This window comes from Tursiops truncatus, chromosome 4 (assembly GCF_011762595.2).
Source record: "Tursiops truncatus isolate mTurTru1 chromosome 4, mTurTru1.mat.Y, whole genome shotgun sequence".
Lineage (NCBI taxonomy): Eukaryota > Metazoa > Chordata > Mammalia > Artiodactyla > Delphinidae > Tursiops > Tursiops truncatus.
The window spans coordinates 40,693,772-40,717,107 of record NC_047037.1 but is presented as its reverse complement, the minus strand read 5'-3'; the positions used below and the strand labels follow the sequence as shown (position 1 = coordinate 40,717,107).

Below are 23,336 nucleotides of genomic sequence, written 5' to 3'. Positions count from 1 at the left end.
GGAAAATAGAATGGACAAAATGCAAGAACAGTAGCAAGACTCTAGAAGAAACAAAGGTGAAACAAGCAACGGATGAAACCCAATAAATGAATTAAAAGTACTATAGATTGGGATCATAGCAGATAACTGGGCAGAAGAACGGATCAGTGACCCTGGAAGATAATAGTTGGAAATAGACTACTGCAAGCAGATAAGAAAAAAGAATGAAAGACTGATGACCGTCTCATAGAGCTCTGGACAACTATTAATGCCCAAACATTCGATTATAGGTTGCCAGAAGACGAAGAGAAAAGAAAGGGACTGAGAATTTTGAAAGAGATTATAGTTGTACTTTCCCTAATATGGGAAGAGAAATAGTTAATCTCAAGTCCAGGAATCACAGAGAGTTCCCACACAGGGGAATACGCCATGTAAATACGCCAAGACACATATTCTCAAACTGTCAAAATTAAATACAAAGAAAGCTTATTAAAAGCAGCGGGACAATACAACAAATAACACATAAGGAAATCCCATAAGGTTAACAGCTTGATCTCTCGCAGAAATCCTACAGCCAGAAGGACGTGGCAGGACAGACTGATAGTGATGAAGGAGAAAAAACCTGCAGCCAAGACTACTCTACCCTAAGGATCTCTTCAGATTTGATGGATAAATTAAACCTTTACAGACAAGCAAAAGCTGAGAGAGTTCAGCACCACCAAACCAGCTTTACAACAAATGCTAAAGGAACTTCTCTAGACAGAAAAACACAATGAGAAGGAAAAGACCTACATATAATGAACCCAAAAACAATTTAGAAAATGGGAATAGGAACATACATATCGATAATTACCTTAAATGTAAATGGACTAAATGCTCCCACCAAAAGACACAGATTGGCTGAATGGATACAAAACCAGACCCTTATATATGCTGTCCTACAAGAGCCCCACTTCAGACCTAGAGCACATACAGACTGAAAGTAAGGGATGAAAAAGATTTCCCATGCAACTGGAAACCAAAAGAAAGCTGAGTAGCAATTCTCACATCAGACAAAATAGACCTTTAAAATAAGGACTATTAAAGAGACAAAGAAGGACCTGACATAATGATCAAGGGATCGATCCAAGAAGAAGATGTAACAATTGTAAATATTTATGCACCCACATAGCAGCACCTCAATACATAATGCAAATACTACCAGCCATAAAAAGGGAAATCAACAGTAACACATTCATAGTAGGGACTTAAACACCCCACTTTCACCCATGACAGATCATCCAAAATGAAAATAAATAAGGAAACACAAGCTTTAAATGATACATTAACCAAGATGGACTTAACTGATATTTATAGGACACTCCATCCAAAAACAACAGAATACCATTTTTTCTCAAGTGCTCATTGACATTCTCCATGATAGATCATATCTTTGGTCCCAAATCAAGCCTTGTAATTTAAGAAAATTGAAATTGTATCAAGTATCTTTTCGACCACAACGCCATGAGACTAGATTCAATTACAGGAAAAGATCTGTAAAAAATACAAACACATGAGGCTAAACAATACACTACTTAATATGAAGTGATCGCTGAAGAAATCAAAGAGAAAATAAAAAAATAGCCTAGAAACAATGACAATGTAGACACAACGACCCAAACCTATGGATGCAGCAAAGCAGTTCTAAGAGGGAAGTTTATAGCAATACAAGCCCACCTTAAGAAGCAGGAAACATCTCGAATAAACAACCTAACCTGCACCTCAGCAATTAGAGACAGAAGAACAAAAAAAAACCCCAAGCTAGCAGAAGAAAGAAATCATAAAAATCAGAATCAGAAATGAATGAAAAGAAATGAAGGAAGCAACAGCAAAGATCAATAGAACTAACAGCTGGTTCTTTGAGAAGATAAACAAAATAGATAAACCATTAGCCAGACTCATCAAGAATAAAAGGGAGACGACTCAAATCAACAAAAAATCAACATGTAATGAAAAGGAGAAGTAACAACTGACACTGCAGAAATAAAAAAGATAATGAGAGATTACTACAAGCAACTCTATGCCATAAAATGGACAATCTGGATGAAATGGACAAATTCTTAGAAATGCACAACTGCCAAGACTGAACCAGGAAGAAATAGAAAATATGAACAGACCAATCACAAGCACTGAAATTGAAACTGTGATTAAAAATCTTCCAACAAACAAAAGCCAGGACCAGATGGCTTCACAGGCGAATTCTATCAAACATTTAGTGAAGAGCTAACACCTGTTCCTTCTCAAACTCTTCCAAAATATAGCAGAGGGAGGAACACTCCCAAATTCCTTCTACGAGGCCACCATCACCTTGATACCAAAACCAGACAAGGATGTCACAAAGAAAGAAAACTACAGGCCAATATCACTGATGAACATAGATGCAAAAATCCTCAACAAAATACTAGCAAACAGAATCCAACAGCACATTAAAAGGATCATACACCATAATCAAGTGGGGTTTATTCCAGGAATGCAAGGATTCTTTAATATACGCAAATCTATCATGTGATAAACCATATTAACAATTGAAGATAAAAACCATATGATCATCTCAATAGATGCAGAGAAAGCTTTAAACAAAATTCAACACCCATTTAGATAAGAAACCCTGCAGAAAGGAGGCATAGAGGGACTTTCCTCAACATATTAAAGGCCATATATGACAAGCCCACAGCAAACGTCAGCCTCAATGGTGAAAAACTGAAAGCATTTCCACTAAGATCAGGAAACAAGACAGGTGCCCACTCTCAACCACTCTTATTCAACATAGTTTTGGAAGTTTTAGCCACAGCAATCATAGAAGAAAAGGAAATAAAAGGAATCCAAATCAGAAAAGAAGAAGTAAAGCTGTCAGTCTTTGCAGTTGACATGATACTATACAGAGAGAATCCAAAGATGCTACCAGAAAACTACTAGAGCTAATCAATGAATTTGGTAAAGTGCAGGATACAAATTAATGCACAGAAATCTATGGCATTCCTATATACTAATGATGAAAAATCTGAAAGTGAAATCAAGAAAACACTCCCATTTACCATTGCAAACATAAAGAATAAAATATCTAGGAATAAACCTACCGAAGGAGACAAAAGACCTGTATGCAGAAAATTATAAGACACTGATGAAAGAAATTGAAGATGATACAAATAGATGGAGAGATATACCATGTTCTTGGATTGGAAGAATCAACATTGTGAAAATGACTCTACTACCAAAGCAATCTATAGATTCAATGCAATCCCTATCAAACTACCACTGGCATTTTTCACAGAACTAGAACAAAAATTTTGCAATTTGTATGAAACACAAAAGACCCCGAATAGCCAAAACAATCTTGAGAACGAAAAAAGGAGCTGGAGGAATCAGGCTCCCAGACTTCAGACTATACTACAAAGCTACAGTAATCAAGACAGTATGGTACTGGCACAAAAACAGAAAGATAGATCAATGGAACAGGATAGAAATCCCAGAGATAAACCCACGCACATATGGACACCTTATCTTTGATAAAGGTGGCAGGAATGTACAGTGGAGAAAGGACAGCCTCTTCAATAAGTGGTGCTGGGAAAACTGGACAGGTACATGTAAAAGTATGAGATTAGATCACTCCCTAACACCATACACAAAAATAAGCTCAAATGGATTAAAGACCTAAATGTAAGGCCAGAAACTATCAAACTCTTAGAGGAAAACATAGGCAGAACACTCTATGACATAAATCACAGCAAGATCCTTTCTGACCCACCTCCTACAGAAATGGAAATAAAAACAAAAATAATCAAATGGGATCTAATGAAACTTCAAAGCTTTTGCACAGCAAAGGAAACCATAAACAAGACCAAAAGACAACCCTTAGAATGGGAGAAAATATTTGCAAATGAAGCAACCGACAAAGGATTAATATCCAAAATTTACAAGCAGCTCATGCAGCTCAATAACAAAAAAACAAACAACCCATCCAAAATGGGCAAAGACCTAAATAGACATTCTCCAAAGAAGATATATAGACTGCCAACAAACACATGAAGAATGCTCAACATGATTAATCATTAGAGAAATGTAAATCAAAACTACAATGAGATGTCATCTCACACCAGTCAGAATGGCCATCATCAAAAAATCTAGAAACAATAAATGCTGGAGAGGGTGTGGAGAAAAGGGAACACTCTTTGCACTGCTGGTGGAATGTGAATTGGTTCAGCCACTATGGAGAACAGTATGGAGGTTCCTTAAAAAACTACAAATAGAACTACCATATGACCCAGCAATCCACTACTGGGCATATACCCTGAGAAAACCAAAATTCAAAAGAGTCATGTACCAAAATATTCATTGCAGCTCTATTTACAATAGCCCGGAGATGGAAACGACCTAAGTGCCCATCATCGGATGAATGGATAAAGAAGATGTGGCACATATATACAATGGAATATTACTCAGCCATAAAAAGAAACGAAATTGAGCTATTTGTAATGAGGTGGATAGACCTAGAGTCTGTCATACAGAGTGAAGTAAGTCAGAAGAAAAAGACAAATACCGTATGCTAACATATATATATGGAATTTAAGAAAAAAAAATGTCATGAAGAACCTAGGGGTAAGGGAGGAATATAAAGACGGAGACCTACTAGAGAACGGACTTGAGGTTATGGGGAGGGGGAAGGGTGAGGCTGTGACAGGCGAGAGAGAGTCATCGACATATACACACTAACAAACGTAGTAAGGTAGATAGCTAGTGGGAAGCAGCCGCATGGCACAGGGATATTGGCTCCGTGCTTTGTGACAGCCTGGAGGGGTGGGACAGGGAGGGTGGGAGGGAGGGAGATGCAAAAGGGAAGAGATATGGGAACATATGTATATGTATATGATTCACTTTGTTATAAAGCAGAAACTAACACACCATTGTAAAGCAATTATACCCCAATAAAGATGTTAAAAAAAAAAAAAAGAAACTGACCAGACTGAAGGGTTGGGTCCTACTGTGTTCAACCCAATGCACTGCTGGCATTCTAATCCGTTACGTCTGAAGATTTGGCCACAGAGGTCAAAGTTCAGGCAAGTCTTTTTTTAATGGAGATCTAACCAAGAAATAGTAGGAGGAGCCTAGGAAGCAGAGCACCCTAATTCAGGTGGGCAGAAGGGCTGTGCCTCCAGGTAATCAGTCCCTGTTACAAGATGAAGCTAGTAGCTCTTGAGTACCAGAACAATATTTAACTCTGTGGGAGAGAGTGATGTCAACGGCAGGGTAGAATGTCAGGGATCCAAACAAATAGTCAGTTAGGGGCTTGGCTGTGGTATCAACCAGTAACCTTGGTTCAGGGTGAGAATCCAAAGGCAAAAGCCAGTCGTAAAGACTAAAATCATCATGGCAGGAAGCTGGAGTTGAAGGGGCACTCGAGTGTCTAGTGTCTAGATTCTAAACCACAAAATCGGCATGACTGATGCCAAATCTAAAGTAGTGATATGTCATATGATATCACTTATATGTGGAATCTAAATGGTAAAAAATGAACCTATTTACAAACAAATAGTCATAGATGTAGAAAACAAAACTATGGTTACCAAGCGGGAAGGTGGGGAGAGGGATAAACTGGGAGATTGGGATTGACATATACACAGTACTATATATAAAATAGATAACTAATAAGGACCTACTATATAGCACAGGGAACTCTACTCAATACTCTGTAATGACTTATGTGGGAAAAGAATATAAAAAAGAGTGGATATACGTATATATATAACTGATTCACTTTGCTGTACAGCAGAAACTAACATGACACTGTAAATCAACTATACTCCAATAAAAATTAATTAAAAAAAAAATCTTCCAACAAACAAAGGCCCAGGACCAGATGGCTTCACAGGCGAATTCCATCAAACTTTTAGAGAAGAGCTAACACCTATCCTTCTCAAACTCTTCCAAAATATAGCAGAGGGAGAAACACTCCCAAACTCATTCTATAAGGCCACCATCACCCTGATACCAAAACCAGACAAAGATGTCATAAAGGAAGAAAACTACAGGCCAATATTACTGATGAATATAGATGCAAAAATCCTCAACAAAATACTAGCAAACAGAATCTAACAGCACATTTAAAGGATCATACGCCATGATCAAGTGGGGGTTTATCCCAGGAATGCAAGGATTCTTCAATATACACAAATGAATCAATGTGATAAACCATATTAACAAATTGAAGGAGAAAAAATATACGACATATCATCTCAATAGATGCAGAAAAAGCTTTCGACAAAATTCAACACCAATTTATGGTAAAACCCTCCAGAAAGTAGGCATAGAGGGAACTTACCTAAACATAATAAATGCCATATATGACAAACCCACAGCCAACCTCGTTCTCCAATGGTGAAAAACTGAAACCATTTCCACTAAGATCAGGTACAAGACAAGGATGCCCATTCTCACCACTATTATTCAACTTAGTTTTGGAAGTTTTAGCCACAGCAATCAGAGAATAAAAAGACATAAAAGGAATTCAAATCGGAAAACACGAAGTAAAGCTGTCACTGTTTGCGGATTACATGATAGAGAGAATCCTAAAGATGCTACCAGAAAACTACTAGGGCTAATCAATGAGTTTGGTAAAGTAGCAGGATACAAAATTAATGCACAGAAATCTCTTGCATTCCTATACACTAATAATGAAACATCTGAAAGACAAATTAAGGAAACACTCCCATTTAGCATTGCAACAAAAAAGAATAAAATACCTAGGAATAAACCTACCGAAGGAGACAAAAGACCTGTATGTAGAAAACTGTAAGACACTGATGAAAGAAATTAAAGATGATACAAACAGATGGAGAGATATACCATGTTCTTGGATTGGAAGAATCAACATTGTGAAAACGATCATACTACCCAAAGCAATCTATAGATTCAATGCAATCCTAACAAACTACCAATGGCATTTTTCACAGAACTAGAACAAAAAAGTTCACAATTTGTATGGAACCACAAAGACCCCAAATAGCCAAAGCAATCTTGAGATGAAAAACGGAGCTGGAGGAATCAGGCTCCCAGACTTCAGACTATACTACAAAGCTACAGTAATCAAGGTAGTATGGTACTGGCACAAAACAGAAAGATAGATCAATGGGAACAGGATCGAAAAGCCCAGAGATAAACCCACGCACATATGGTCACCTTATCTTTGATAAAGAAGGCAAGAATATACAATGGAGAAAAGACACCTTCTTCAATAAGTGGTGCTGGGAAAAACTGGACAGCTACATGTAAAATAATGAAATTAGAACACTTCCTAACACCATACACAAAAATAACTCAAAATGGATTAAAGACCTAAATGTAAGGCCAGACACTATAAAACTCTTAGACGAAAACATAGGCAGAACACTCTATGACATAAATCACAGCAAGATCCTTTTTGACACCCCTCCTAGAGAAATGGAAATAAAAACAAAAATAAACAAATGGGACCTAATGAAACTTCAAAGCTTTTGCACAGCAAAGGAAACCATAAACAAGACAAGAAGACAACCATCAGAATGGGAGAAAATATTTGCAAATGAAGCAACTGACAAAGGATTAATCTCCGAAATTTACAAGCAGCTCTTGCAGCTCAATATCAAAAAAAACAAATAACTCAATCCAAAAATGGGCAGAAGACCTAAAATAGACATTTCTCCAAAGAAAGATATACAGATTGCCAACATACACATGAAAGGATGTTCAACATCACTAATCATTAGAGAAATGCAGATCAAAACTACAATGAGGGAAAAAAAAAAAAAAAAACTACAATGAGGGGCTTCCTGGTGGCGCAGTGGTTGAGAGTCTGCCTGCCGATGCAGGGGACACAGGTTCGTGCCCCGGTCCGGGGGAATCCCACATGCCGCGAAGCGGCTGGGCCCGTGAGCCATGGCCGCTGAGCCTGCGCGTCCGGAGCCTGTGCTCCCGAACGGGAGAGGTCACAACAGTGAGAGGCCCGCGTCCCGCAAAAAAATTAAAAAAAAAAAAACTACAATGAGGTATCATCTCACACCAGTCAGAATGGCCATCATCAAAAAATCTACGAACAACAAATGCTGGAGTGGGTATGAAGAAAAGGGAACCCTCTTGCACTGTTGGTGGGAATGTAAATTGATACAGCCACTATGGAGAACAGTATGGAGGTTCCTCAAAAAACTAAAACTATAACTACCATACGACCCAGCAATCCCACTACTGGGCATATACCGTGAGAAAACCATAATTCAAAAGGAGTCATGTACCACAATGTTCATTGCAGCTCTGTTTACAATTTCCAGGACATGGAAGCAACCTAAGTATCCATCGACAGATGAATGGATAAAGAAGATGTGGCACATATATACAATGCAATAATACTCAGTCATAAAAAGGAATGAAATTGAGTTATTTGTAGTGAGATGTAGAGTCTGTCATACAGAGTGAAGTAAGTCAAAGAGAAAAACAAATACCGTATGCTAACACATATATATGGAATCAAAAAAAAAAAAAGGTTCTGAAGAACCTATGGGCAGTACAGGAATAAAGACACAGATGTAGAGAATGGACTTGAGGACATGGGGAGGGGGAAGGGTAAGCTGGGACGAAGTGAGAGAGTGGCATGGGCTTAATATATACTACCAAATGTAAAATAGATAGCTAGTGGGAAGCAGCCTCATAGCACAGGGAGATCAGCCCAGTGCTTGTGACCAGCTAGAAGGGTGGGATAAGGAGGGTAGGAGGGAGACACAAGAGGGAGGAGATATGGGGATATATGTATATGTATAGCTGATTCACTTCGTTATAAAGCAGAAAGTAACACACCATTGTAAAGCAATTATACTCCAATTAAGATGTTAAAAAAAATCACATCAAAAAGAATAAAATACCTGGGAATAAACTTAAAAAAAAAAAAAGGATAGAACCTTTTCGATATGTTGAAGGAAACAAACCTATATATTTTTACCCACTTTTTCCAGGTTTTGAAGCTTCACTGTATCTCATCAAGAGTCCTTATACTTCTGATTGGAAGTAAGGACTCCAATTTTCTACCATGAAACAGACCGTTATTCTCTAGGGTATTGATACATTGCATCGTCAAAGTTGACTAACCAAAATATCAGTAGCCTGGTTGTTCCTAGGGATTAAATTATCCCAACAGTAATTCTGGATCTTGTAAAGGTCTTGAGAGAAACCTTCAGTGTTTGGGTTCTCTTTGATTCATTCCTGAATTATGATGTTGAGAATCATGAACATAATAGTATTGAGAAGATTTAATGGTGGGGTTAGCAGGGCAGAGTGGACCAATTTTTAATTTCAATTATTTTCTTGGAGATTATAAGGAAAGAGGAGGCAGAAGGAGTTCCAAAATAAAATTACAGTTGCCTTTACTGTAATGACAAAGCCTATTTCTGTAGCAATGATGACATCTTCCATTGACAATATTCACACTTCTAATCATTTCCATATGAAATTCAGAATTCAAATTGCTCCTTTTTATTATTGTATTTTTATTTCTAACAGAGGTAGCACTCAACCCAGATGTCTGAGTGTGGGACAGAGGGAGACTGCTAAATATAGGCGAGAACTCCCTATGCCCTACCTTCCCAGCCTCTGCCTGCACAGCCACCCCCACACACATGGCAGGTTAATTCCCTGGATGGCACGGTCTTGATCACTAGGGAAGCACTGACTGAGGAGAGCCTCATGTCACTCAACATGGATTCCCACTCAGTGATGACACTGGACTGGAGAAGTGATGAGGGGGAAGAGGAGAGAGAAAGGATGGGGGAGAGCAGCGAAGAGGGAAAAAGGAAAAGGAAGCAGTGTCATCCTTTTGTTTTCAAAGTTTATACGGGAAGGTCTCACTTCCAAGTAAATTGCAATGCTTCTCCTCTGCCCTTATCCCTCACAGAACTTCCCTGATCTCATATTTTTTCCTAACATGAGCCATATCTAAGTGCTTTACATCTTGTTCATATTAATATTTCAGTTTCTTTTGTTAAAATAATTCACTTCTGCCCAAGGTTAAAGCAAACCTGAATAACCAGGCGGCCGATTTCTCCATCCTCCAGTGGGTCTTATGTCTTCCCTCATCTTACAGCCTGGCTTATAAGGTTCCCTCTGTCTCACCTCATCTCAACCCCACTCCCTCACTATTTCTAGAAGTTCGGTCACTTCATTAGAAAATTAGTGAGTGGAGTGAAGTCTCTCCAGTGATTTTTCCAATTAAAAAGTCTATAGTCTATGAAATTCTAGTGACTTTCAGCATTTCAGCTTCCTGAAGTTTTGGTTATTGACAGGAGCCTGACCTTTCTCTGAAATTCTATGGCCTTTATTACCCCAGCACTAACCATCATTGTTGTGAAAGGTAATATAATATAGTCTATAAATAAAAACAAAAGAGCAAAGAAATATACAAAATCCCAAAAAGCAATCAATCAGTCTTTTACCTGAGATTGAAGTGAGAAAATCTATTCATTCAGTGGTTGGTGGGCTTATGGGAGAGGCCTCCCTGTGGGGTTCGGCTTGCATTTCAGTAGCTGCCCCTACTCCATACCCCCTCCGCCCAATCCTCCATTAGCCCCTCAGTCCTTTCAACCTCCTCATGGCCCTCACCCTGTCAACTCTTATATGCAGCCCCAGGAAGGGTTTACTGTCATTCTCTGCAACCTCAATTTTCACCACTGGATGGGAGGAACATGAGAGATCAGGGCTGAGGAAGTACAGCTCTAAGTAGAATCAAAAAAGAGGGAAGGTTGCTTCTATGCCCTGGCTATTGTAAATAGTGCTGCAATGCACACTGTGGTACATGACTCTTTTTGAATTATGGTTTTCTCAGGGTATATGCCCAGTAGTGGGATTGCTGGGTCATATGGTAGTTCTATTTTTAGTTTTTTAAGGAACCTCCAAATACCATAGGCTACCACATATATGTGGAATCAAAAAAAAAAAAAAAAGGTTCTGATGAACCTAGGGGCAGGACAGGAATAAAGACACAGCCATAGAGAATGGACTTGAGGACACGGGGAGGGGAAGGGTAAGCTGGGACGAAGTGAGAGAGTGGCATGGACATATATACACTACCAAATGTAAAATAGCTAGCTAGTGGGGAGCAGCTACATAGCACAGGGAGATCAGCTCAGTGCTTTGTGACCACCTAGAGGGGTGAGATAGGGAGGGTGGGAGGGAGACTCAAGAGGGAGGGGATATGGGGATATATGTATGCATATGGCTGATTCACTTTGTTATATGGCAGAAACTAACACAACACTGTAAAGCAATTATACTCCAATCAAGATGTTAAAAAAAAAGGGAAGGGGTTCATGTCCTGGTGTAGCCAACAGGCAAAGTGTCCAAAAAAACCAGCTGTCAAATATGCCCTTCTGGTAGTTTTATCTCTTGCACCTTATTATGCAAAGGCAATACCATCCTCCCAGTCCTGAGTTACGTTTTCGTGAACCAGAGAAAGTACCTGGCTCCAAAAAAGGAGAGGGAAGAAGAAAAGTCCATTGCCCATATATGCATATTCTGTGCCTCTCCTGTGTCAATTTCCAAAAAGTTATGCAGGTGTTGCTTCTGGAGAGCACATACTGTTTTTTTTGCCCAGGTATTCTTGTAAAAGCTCATTAAGTGAACGGATTGATGAATACATTAAGTCCTTTTTGCAATTCGAGGTTAGAAGGCATAGGGTCATATTCCAGACATGATTTGTCCTTAGAAATTGTATCGAATGATTCACCTATGAGGAGAGTTTTAAAACTCTGAACAAGTAGGTGAAGGTTTTGAGAACTTGCTGACCCTCCCCTGTATTCGCCTACCTGTTTCGCCTTCTCTCTGCTCCTGCATTTATTCTCACAGCAATCCCTACACCAGCGTTGTTAAAAAGGAGGAGGATCCAAAAAGGCTGATGTATTCGCTCCTCAAGGACCACACCATTGGTTTACCTCTGTGCCTATACATTAGAATCATCTGGGAGCTTTAGAAACCTCAATGCCTGGCCCCACCCAGAAAATTAACTCACAATCCCTGGAGGGGGCCCCAGCATGGGAGGTTTAAAAGCTCCCCAGGTGATTCTAATATTCAGCCAAGATTGAGAACCATTTTACTAGGGTTTCAGCAATGCTAATTAAATCCACTCAGATCCAGCTTAGAGCTAGACCCTCCACTTTCACCCACTTGCCAGGTTCCCTGAACATGTCTGTGATATGGTCAAGACTCCACTGTTTGTCTAGATCCAGTCTTAATCTTAAAACACACCACTTCCCTACAGTTCTTCAGTAAAAGGACTTAACACTCCCATAAGAGCTGGAAGTGCTAAATCATTAAGAATATCACATTCCCTGTTGGATATTGTTCCATGTAATGATGTCTTCAATCATTTCATCATGCATCATTTAAAAGCAGCAAAATATCACAATTTATGCTTATAGGCACGAAGCTCTAAGTACACTCAGTCTGCTGTTGATTAGCCTGGAGTTCTTCATTTGCAACCTGACTACAAGATCATGCCACAATAATTTGGTTAAGCCAGATAGATAGTGCCATCAGCACTGCTGCAGAGCAAGCAAGGCTTAGGAATTTCACTACAGTGTTGTAGGGCATCTCGTGGATGAATGATTGTACCTTGCTTCCTTTTGTTTTTAATTATTTGCAGCCATATGTCTTTAACGTAATAAATATACAATGTGATATTGTTAAAACCAAAACCAAAGAGACCAGCCTGGAAAAGTCCCTGAGCAGACAAAATCAGTTTAATCATACAAGCAAAGCTTAATTTAGCTCATTTTGCAAGACTAACTTGACCTGGGTCATTTCTTGCTTATGTCTCTGAAAATCATAAGCAAAACTTAAACTGTTTCTCCAAACTGATATGCAGTGGCCACTAACCAATTCCCTATCATTTAAGAAAATTGTAATATTATAACCAATCATGGTGAAGAATAAACAGTCACTGCCTTCCCAGTATATAATTTGTTTTTTAACAGTACACCTTGAGCCTCATTCCATGTTTTGGTTTGAGTGCTTCTGGTTCATAAACTGTCTTTGCGGTATGTGCACAATAAACTTTTACTGATTACTACTTCAATGATTCATTGGTTTTACTTCTGTTATTTATGAACTTTGGACAATACATATACACACATACATACACACACATGTATATTTTATATATATATATATATTTAACCATCTAAAGCTACATCAATGTAATTGGTGGCAGGGGCCATTCTAATCAGAAACTAAGCTAACCAAGTGATATGTTAGGAAAATAAATACCACCATACATGATGGCAAGACAAATACCAACCAAAGAGGGGAAAAACCCAAGTTCCAGTTCTTGCTCTGGCTGGCTGTGTGGGCTTGGGCAAGTCACTTTACTTCTCTAGGCTCCAGGTCCCTCTGCTGTGAAACGAGGGACTCACCTGGGAATGGCGTATGTGTTCTTGTCTTTTCAGTCGCACTGGCAGGACCTTTCTGGAGGGCCATGGTGAGAAGCATTCTGAGGCTTCATCTGCGCACTGGAAAAAATACCATTATCAACATATCAGTGTCTGTCATGAGCTCAGGAGAAGGGAAGTGGAGTTTAAGTTCCATTGGGCCAAAAACCAGAGAATTACTTTCCCAAACCAAAGCAGTGAATGGAGACCAGTAGAAATAAAATGAAAACAACTATTTACATCACCTTAGCTGCTAACCTTTACAGCCCTAAAAAAGTGTGTCCCCACATACTGGTAAAAAGCTGTCTTTACCTAGCACACTTATCCTTCAGCTCCCTTTCAAATTCTACCTCTTCTACTGGACCAACCACATGCCATAATAATAATTGGTAATACTTAGGCAGCATTTACTACGCTTCAGGCACTGTTGTAAGCATCTTGCACAAGTAATTCATTTAATCGTCACAGCAACCCTGTTAGGTAGATACTATTATTATTCCTATTCTACAGATGGGGAAAGCCGAGGCACAGATTAAGTGACTTGCTCAATATTACACAGTCAGTGAGACAGCTTAAATTTGAACCGAGGCAGTCTGCTCTAGAGAAATGTGTTTACCATTGGATGAAATATCCAGTGGTAAACACATTTCTGAATATCCAAATCAACCATCCCCTACACCATACTTTGTTTTTTGCATTCTATCATTTTCTGATTGTGTGATTACAGAAGATTGATTAGTGTGGTAAGTACTTTGAGATTCAGACATAACTTTATAGAGGGTGACCATACATCCTGGTTTGCTGACTTAGTGTCTTTGGATGAGGGTGGGGAAATTCAGAATAGGCTTCCTACATGAAGTGATGCCTGAGTTACTGAGTTATTAAAGAATAAATACCAATTAACCACGTTAAAATCGGCAGTTAGGGTCTATTTGTTCTCTAATACAAACATTCTCCCTTGCCAATTGGTTATATTGCTTGGACCCCAGGATACATCCTTTTATAAACGGAGTTGACTATCCCTCCCCCAAACTCAAAGAAAACATTAAATTACCTGCAAGAATAAAGTTCAGTCCTGGGGGTCGTGATGGCGGCTCCAGAGCTGGAAGTGCAGTCCCTGGCAGAGGACAGGGAGAAGAAGAAACCTCTGGCCACTGCTGAGGCGAGCAGCAGAAATGCCAACATACCCTGGCAGAACTGGAGGGTGTGCTCAGACACCTGGAGGGTCTCTTTGCCTGGTCACTAGAACCCCAAGTGCTGATGCTCCTTGGGGGCAATGCCCTAAGTCCCAAGTTGTTCTGTTACTGACCCGGGTCCTTGGACTCTTTAATCAATAGAAATTGATGAGGAATTCAGGCAACATTTTACTGGGACTTGCGCTGCTGCACAAGGGAGAGAAAACAAGTAACAGGTGCCCTCGCTTGCTCTCCGAGGAGGGCAGGCTGGTCCCTTAAATGGGATGAGGGTGGGGGTATATCAGTGGGTTGGGCCGGAGGGGTGGCTTAGGGGGTCTGCCCGCCCCCTTGGTGGTGCTATGTGCAGGGACCATGCATAATACCCTGCTTTTGCTCTCAGCACCTCAGAAATGGTAGTTGGTGCATGCGTGCAGTGATTTTCAGTCCCTTATAGGTGCTTTGCATTCTGTTGCTCGAGGAGACGTTTGTCCGGGTGCAAGGGCAAGCACTCCAGTAAAGGGTCCCAGGTCCCAGCCTATCTCAGTTCTACGACCTTGACTTGTCCTGCTTGGCCACCAACAGCATGGACCCGAGCCTGAGCACAGCAGCTTATTTGAGCCATCTCTTCTGAGCCATTTTCACAGCTGGCACCTTCAGTGAGCTGCAGCCTCCTCCACTCATGGGCACCATACTAATGGCACAGGGCCACCGTGACCGTGGAGAAGATTGGTCTCGACCCAAGCTCAATTACAGAGTGTCCAGCCCGGGCCACAAACTCACTGTGACCATGTTCTGTGGTTAATTCTCGATCCCAACCATGGCTTGGGAGGATTTCATTTGGTTCCAGGCGGTAGTGACACTGAAAGTCTTCCATGAGTAAAGAGGAATGCTTCTTAATGGTGAACACAATGGCTAAATTATCTTTCCCCTGGTGGCACCAAGTGATCCATCTCTCGCTTAGAGGTAGGTACTTCCCGGTGAGAAGAAAGTTCTGTCCTTCTGGCTGCCTGCCTCCCTTCCTCAGACTTCCTGGTGGGCTGATGCTATGGCTGGGACTGTGACACCATCACTGAACAACATCTTTTTGAATCAAAGGCTGATTTTCCCAGACAGTGCTGAGTCAGGCGTTTCTGTTTAGGGTTGGAAAGCAAACATGGGCTCATAGACAGACACTCTTATGGAGGTGGCCCTTTTCTGCTTCTTGCTGTGGCCTTTCAGAATTTTTACCAGGGACATAATGTGGTTGTGACTCACGAACTTAAATATAAAATGAATGGATTCTGGACTTCCCTGGTGGCGCGGTGGTTAAGAACCCACCTGCCAATGCAGGGGACACGGGATTGAGCCCTGGTTCGGGAAGATCCCACATGCCGTGGAGCAACTAAACCCGTGCACCACAACTACTGAGCCTGCACCCTAGAGCCCTCGAGCCACGACTACTGAGCCCTCGCACCACAACTATTTAAGCCCACACTCCTAGAGCCTGTGCTCCACAACAAGAGAAGCCACAGCAATGAGAAGCCCGCGTACCACAACAAAGAGTAACCCCAGCTTACCGCAACTAGAGAAAGTCTGTGTGCAGCAACGAAGACCCAACGCAGCCAAAATTAAATAAACTTATTTTTAAAAATAAAAATTAAAAATACATAAAATAAATAAAATGAATGGACTCATATTAAATTTTCCTCAAACTCAAGAAAAAAGTTCAGTCCTATCGTAATTATGGTAAATTGCTTTACATATGAAAAGCTTTAAAAGGTCACTTCCAGGTCATATTCTTGTGTCGTTTGAAAGGGAGGGAAAGATTTAATAAAACTCTTGATGAGGAAAGAAGAAAATACTTCAGGGCACAAGAGAGTGTGGGAAATCATTTCTTCTTACGGTCAAGAGCTTCAGACTCTCCAGTCAATCAAACATAATGAGCTGGTAACTCCATAAGGATGTGAGGGAAAAGATGCTACATTTTGGTGAGTTCCAGACATATAAAAATTGGTTCCACTTTTACACTCTGAGACCTAGTTTAGGGAGGATTGGGCTAACAGGAAAGCATGCTGCTAAGGGAGAGGATAAAAAGGGACCAGGTTTGAGCCTTACTTTTGTTTCTGGTTTGGTGATCATGAATTTATTTAACAGTCTTATTTTTCAAATTTATTACAGTAATAATTTTCAACCTGCTCACGATGATAACTTGTTCCACAGACACACAAAGATACAAGGCTTGTAAGACACATTTACCTGTAAGACCTGAAAGCACTAAGAAGCTCAGAGAAGAATGCGGGGAGGATGCATTTCACTTCTTCAAAGCCACACCAGGATGATTCTGGGTTAATCACCATAATAGGACACTAAACAAAGCTCAAAAGTCGATCTGCTTTCAAGATGATCATATATCCTGGAAACTTGAAGTTGCCTGCCTCCCAGATGACGGGCAAGGGGAAACAATGATGAAACCTACCAGGAGATGGGAGCACAACTCTTCCAGAGACAGAGACCAACTTACAAACAAGAAACCAGTCAGAGGTGATTTCAATTTACCGGGCAGGAGTTCAAAACTGAGATCAGCATCTGGGCAAAAAGGAAAATAATCAGGAACTACGAGAACAGAAATAGGGAGTCAAGACTAAATGAGAAACTCCAGAGGCTGGAGTAGGAATGCTGCCCAGAAACTCCATGGTTCCCACCTCTGGGTGGGCTGTCTGGAGGTTCTAAATTCCAGGATGGTTGGGGAGAAGAGGACATTTGGTCAACCTGAACCAGCTTGCCAGGTTCAGATTTAAACACAAGCTCTACCACTTTCGGAGAACAATCTTGGAACCATTCTTGACTTTGAAAAGGCACCTTTGATGAGTCAAAAGATTCATGAGGGCAGCAGAACAGGTCTCCACTTGAAGTCATCTAACATCAATGCCCACAATCATAGTGGCCCTAAAAGTCACAGCAAACCCAGTGTGCCCATTTGCACACTTCTCTGCAAGTTAGAACATTTTTCATAAAGATGTCATGACCTTTCCTCTATTAACTTGTTGAGCAAAACTTTTGGTCACAGGACAAAGGTGAACTGGAGCACCGCCCTATTTGAATGATCACTATCCCATAATAGTATACTTTCTTCCTGTTGCAATTTTTCATAATGTGTGACATGATTTATCTAATGTCAATTCTCCCTTTAGACAATAAGCACCAAGAGGGCAGGAACTGTGACTATTTTTGTCCACTATTGTATCCTCATCACCTGAAATACTATCTGGCACCAAGGAGCCCTCAATAAATATTTGCTGAAGAGATAATACCCACTCAAAACATTGTGAGGACTAAAAGAGAAAATATATGTGAAGTACCCACCCCAGTGTCTGGCAAATGACTCAACATTTTTTGAGTAGAGTGAATGAGTGGAGAAGATTTTACTGCACTCGCTCTTGGTGCCCCTCTGGTTACCTTCCTATTTTACAGCTTTCTTCCTCTTTTTTTTTTTATAAATTTATTTATCTATTTTTGGCTGTGTTGGGTCTTCATTTCTGTGCAAGGGCTTTCTCCAGTTGTGGCGAGTGGAGGCCACTTTTCATCATGGTGCGCGGGCCTCTCACTGTCACGGCCTCTCCCGTTGCGGAGCACAGGCTCCAGACGCGCAGGCTCAGTAGTTGTGGCTCACGGGCCTAGTTGTTCCGCGGCATGTGGGATCTTCCCGGACCAGGGCTCGAACCTGTGTCCCCTGCATTGGCAGACAGATTCTTAACCACTGTGCCACCAGGGAAGTCCTACAGCTTTCTTTTATTACATACTTTTCAAATGAGTGCTCAATGCTTTTATTTCCTCTCCAACTTTAGTTACTCTCCAACTTCTGCCCTTTCCACTTCACTGAAATAATCCCCTCAAAGCTGTTTCAAATCCAAACAATTGGCAAACTCTCTCCTCCTTGAAACTCTCTCAGTGTCTGTGGCACCACTACAAATTCTCCTGCAACTTTTCCAGTACTTTCTCTGTTTCTATCACTGACTCTCAACTTTCTCCTGTTCTCTCAGTAAAAGTATCAGCAGAACTCACACCTTGATTGTCTGCCTTTTTTTCTTTCATTAAAATGGGACTTAGCAGGCTTCCCTAGTGGTGGGGTGGTTAAGAATCCGCCTGCCAATGCAGAGGACACGGGTTCAAGCCCTAGTCCAGGAAGATCCCACATGCCGCGGAGCAACTAAGCCCATGTGCCACAACTACTGAGCCTGTGCTCTAGAGCCCACAAGCTACAACTACTGAGCCCACGTGCCACAACTACTGAAGTCCACACACCTAGAGCCCGTGCTCTGCAACAAGAGAAGCCACCGCAATGAGAAGCCGGTGCACCACAATGAAGAGTAGCCCCCGCTCACTGCAACTAGAGAAAGCCTGTGCACAGCAACAAAGACCCAACTCAGCCAAGAATAGATTAATTAATTAATTTAAAAAAATTGGACTTAGCCAATCTAAGATACCACTTACTACTTCTTGCTAATGACTTAAAAATTTTCAGGTCTTTCATATTTTGCCTGACCTATAATCCCATACTCCCAAAACCTTGGGGAAATTGTCCCTCCTTTGTGCTCCTAGAACCTTTTCATCCTCCCTACAACCATAGCCTGTATGTTTGTCTCTACCAGACTCCCTTAGGATAAGCCCCATTATAGGTTTTTTTTATCCTCAGTACCTAGAATTAAATTCCAGCACAAAACAAGTGATCGTTTGTTGAATGAATGAGTTTATAAAACTATTATTAAAACATTTTCATTTGAACCTCTTGCAATTTCTCAAACTTTACACCAGAATGATATCCTTTTTCCCTAAATTTCTTTGCCTCCTGAATTTCCTGCTGTCAGTGGTACTGGCATCCACCTATCTGAGCCTAAAATCTTCAAGTTCTCTGTCACTCCTTTCCATTTCCCTCATATTCATCAAATCTTAATGTTTCCCATGGTATTCTAAGTCATATCCATTCTTCATGCCCACTATCAACATGCAAACCTAGCATGGTCTCAGGTCCCATCTGGATTATTACAACAGCCTCCTTATTCCCAAACATGCAAAGGCTCTCTATTATCTGCAGCAGGCTTGTACTCTAATATCCTTGACTTGGTTTTCAGGAATCTCCATAATCCAGTTCTCCCCTCTTCCCCTACCACTGATTATTGATACAACCTCAGGTCAACATCCACTGCCACAACATCTAGGCAGCCTGTTCCTGCCATTGACCACTCCAGTGATGACTTGTTCTCTATCTGAAATCCTTTCCTTCTCCACCATCTATGGACTTCTGCCCACAATTCAAGACTTAGATCAAATAATTTCTTATTTAACAGCTTTATTGAGATTATCTTTGACATATAAAAATTGTATTTATTTAAGAGGTACAACTTGACGTATTGACACAAATAATTTTTTATGCAGGAAACTTACATTGACCATTCCAGTTCCTAACCCCTTTCCTCCAACAGTGCTTAAATTCTACACCAGGACCTCATTCAGGACTTCATTAAGGGTTTTGCCCTGATTTCTCTGTGTTCATCTTCTTTCTTCAAAGACATTGTGAGCTTATTGAGGACTGTGGCTATGTTCTGAGTTCTCAGCAAGTGGTTAAGTAGACACTTGCTGATTAATTAACTTTATCAGATTTAGATACAACTGTGACTCATTTAAAAGATGAGATACAGTCCGTAAAAGCAGACTACTGCAGGTAACTGGGGGAATCAAAACTCATTTCATCTCCCTGTAAAGTTGGAAATGAGTTCTCAACAGGAAAAACTTGTGTGGTCAGAATTGTATAAAATAACATTTAATATACAACACAATTTTCAAGTCACACTTGTTAAGGAATAGCAAGATATTCTGGTGGAGAATAGGAAAGGGAAGACAAAATGAAATCAATAAAATTCCTCATGGGACTTCCCTGGTGGTCCAGTGGTTAAGAATCTGCCTTCCAATGCAGGGGACGCAGATTTGATCCCTGGTCGGGGAACTTAGATCCCACATGCCGCAGGGCAACTAAGCCCACAACTACTGAGCCCGCGTGCTCTGGAGTCCACGCGCCACAACTAGAGAGAAACCCGCATGCTGCAACGAAGATTCCACATGTCACAACTAAGACCCGACGCAGCCAAATAAATAAACATATATTCTTAAAAGTTAAAAAAAATGAATTCCTCAGGCAAACTACAGTATATAAGTGTTCTCAAAGAACTTTATCCTGTCAACTTTGACTGACCCTCTAAAGATGGTCCTAAAAATTTCAAACTTTTCTTCCCTTCTCAAGAGGAGAGAATCTCTGTCCTGAATATTTTTTTCTTTACCTTTTTTTTTTAGTTTTATTTATTTATTTATTTTTACCTTTCAAATCTTTTTTTAATTTAATTTAATTTATTTTTTTATACAGCAGGTTCTTATTAGTTATCTATTTTATACATATTAGTGTATATATGTCAATCCCAATCTCCCAGTTCATCCCACCCTCCCCACCCCATTTCCGCTTTCCCTCCTTGGTGTCCACACATTTGTTCTCTACAGCTGTGTCTCTATTTCTGCCTTGAAAACCAGTTCATCTGTACGATTTTTCTAGATTCCACATATATGTGCTAATATATGATATTTGTTTTTCTCTTTCTGACTTACTTCACTCTCTATGACACTCTCTTGGTCCATCCATATGTGCAGAAATGACCCAATTTCGTTCCTTTTTACAGCTGAGTAATATTCCATTGCATATATGTACCACATCTTCTTTATCCATTCGTTTGTCGATGGGCATTTTGGTTGCTTCCATAACCTGGCTATTGTAAACAGGGCTGCAATGAACATTGGGGTGCATGTGTCTTTTTGAATTTTGGTTTTCTCAGGGTATATGTCCAGTAGTGGGATTGCTGGGTCATATGGTAATTCTATTTTTAGTCTTTTAAGGAACCTCCATACTGTTCTCCATAGTGACTGTATCAATTTACATTCCCACCAACAGTGCAAGAGGGTTCCCTTTTCTCCATACCCTCTCCAGCATTCATTGTTTGCAGATTTTCTGATGATGCCCATTCTAACCAGTGTGAGGTAATACCTCATTGTAGTTTTGATTTGCATTTCTCCAGTAATTAGTGATGTTGAGCAGCTTTTCATGTGCTTCTTGGCCACCTGTATGTCTTCTTTGGAGAAATGTCTAATTAGGTCTTCTACCCATTTTTGATTGGGTTGTTTGTTTTTTTAATATTGAGCTACATGAGCTGTTTGTATATTTTGGAGATTAATCCTTGGTCCGTTGACTCATTTGCAAATATTTTCTCCCATTCTGAGGGTTGTCTTTTCGTATTGTTTCCTTTGCTGTGCAAAAGCTTTTAAGTTTCATTAGGTACCATTTGTTTATTTTTGTTTTTATTTCCATTACTCTAGGAAGTGGGTCAAAAAAGATCTTGCTGTGATTTATGTCGAGAGTGTTCTTCCTATGTTTTCCTCTAAGAGTTTTATAGTGTCTGGCTTTACATTTAGGTCTTTGATTCATTTGGAGTTTATTTTTGTGCATGGTGTTAGGGAGTGTTCTAATTTCATTCTTTTACATGTAGCTGTCCAGTTTTCTCAGCACCACTTATTGAAGAGACTGTCCTTTCTCCATTGTATATCTTTGCCTCCTTCATCATAGATTAGTTGACCATAGGTTCATGGGTTTATCTCTGGGCTTTCTATCCTGTTCCATTGATCTATATTTCTGGTTTTGTGCCAGTACCATATTGTCTTGATTACTGTAGCTTTGTAGTATAGTCTGAAGTCAGGGAGTCTGATTCCACCAGCTCCATTTTTCTCCCTCAAGATTGCTTTGGCTATTTGGGGTCTTCTGTGTCTCCATAAAAATTTTAAGATATTTTTGTTCTAGTTCTGTAAAAATTGCCATTGGTAATGTAATACAGATTGTGATGAATCTGAAGATTGCTTTGGGCAGCATAGTCAATTTCACAATATTCATTCTTCCAATCCACGAACATGGTATATCTCTCCATCTGTTTGTATCAACTGTGATTTCTTTCATCAGTGTCTTATAGTTTTCTGAGTACAGGTCTTTTACCTCCTTAGGTAGGTTTATTCCTAGGTATTTTATTCGTTTTGTTGCAATGGTGAATGGGATTGTTTCCTTAATTTCTCTTTCTGACCTTTTGTTGTTAGTGTATAGTAATGCAAGAGATTTGTGCATTAATTTTGCATTAATGTGCAAAATTTTGTATCCTGCATTTTGTATCCTGTGCATTAATTTTGTATCCTGCAACTTTACCAAATTCATTAATTAGCTCTAGTAGTTTTCTGGTGGCATCTTTAGGATTCTCTATGTATAGTATCATGTCATCTGCAAACAGTGACAGTTTTACTTCTTCTTTTCCAATTTGTATTCCTTTTATTTCTTTTTCTTCTCTGATTGCCATGGCTAGGACTTCGTAATCTATGTCGAATAACAGCAACAAGAGTGGACATCCTTGTCTTGATCCTGATCTTAGATAGAGGAAATGCTTTCAGTTTTTCACCATTGAGAATGATGTTTGCTGTGGCTTTGTTATATATGGCCTTTATTATGTTGAGGTAGGTTCCCTCTATGCCCACTTTCTGGAGAGTTTTTATCATAAATGGCTGTTGAATTTTGTCAAAAGCTGTTCCTGCATCTACTGAGACGGTCATATGGTTTTTATTCTTCAATTTGTTAATATGGTTTATCACATTGATT

At 40.0% G+C, this 23,336-nt stretch overlaps 1 long non-coding RNA gene across 1 annotated transcript in view; it reads right to left on the bottom strand.

Annotated features, from left to right (window-relative positions):
- Positions 1-23,336, bottom strand: part of LOC109551919 (uncharacterized) — a 175,556-nt gene that overhangs the window by 89,873 nt on the left and 62,347 nt on the right. Inside the window, exons 6-7 of the long non-coding RNA XR_002178624.3 lie at positions 14,509-15,759; positions 13,440-13,535 (exon numbers count right to left, since the gene is read on the bottom strand). This is a non-coding gene — a long non-coding RNA (uncharacterized lncRNA). The remainder of the gene's footprint in view (positions 1-13,439; positions 13,536-14,508; positions 15,760-23,336) is intronic.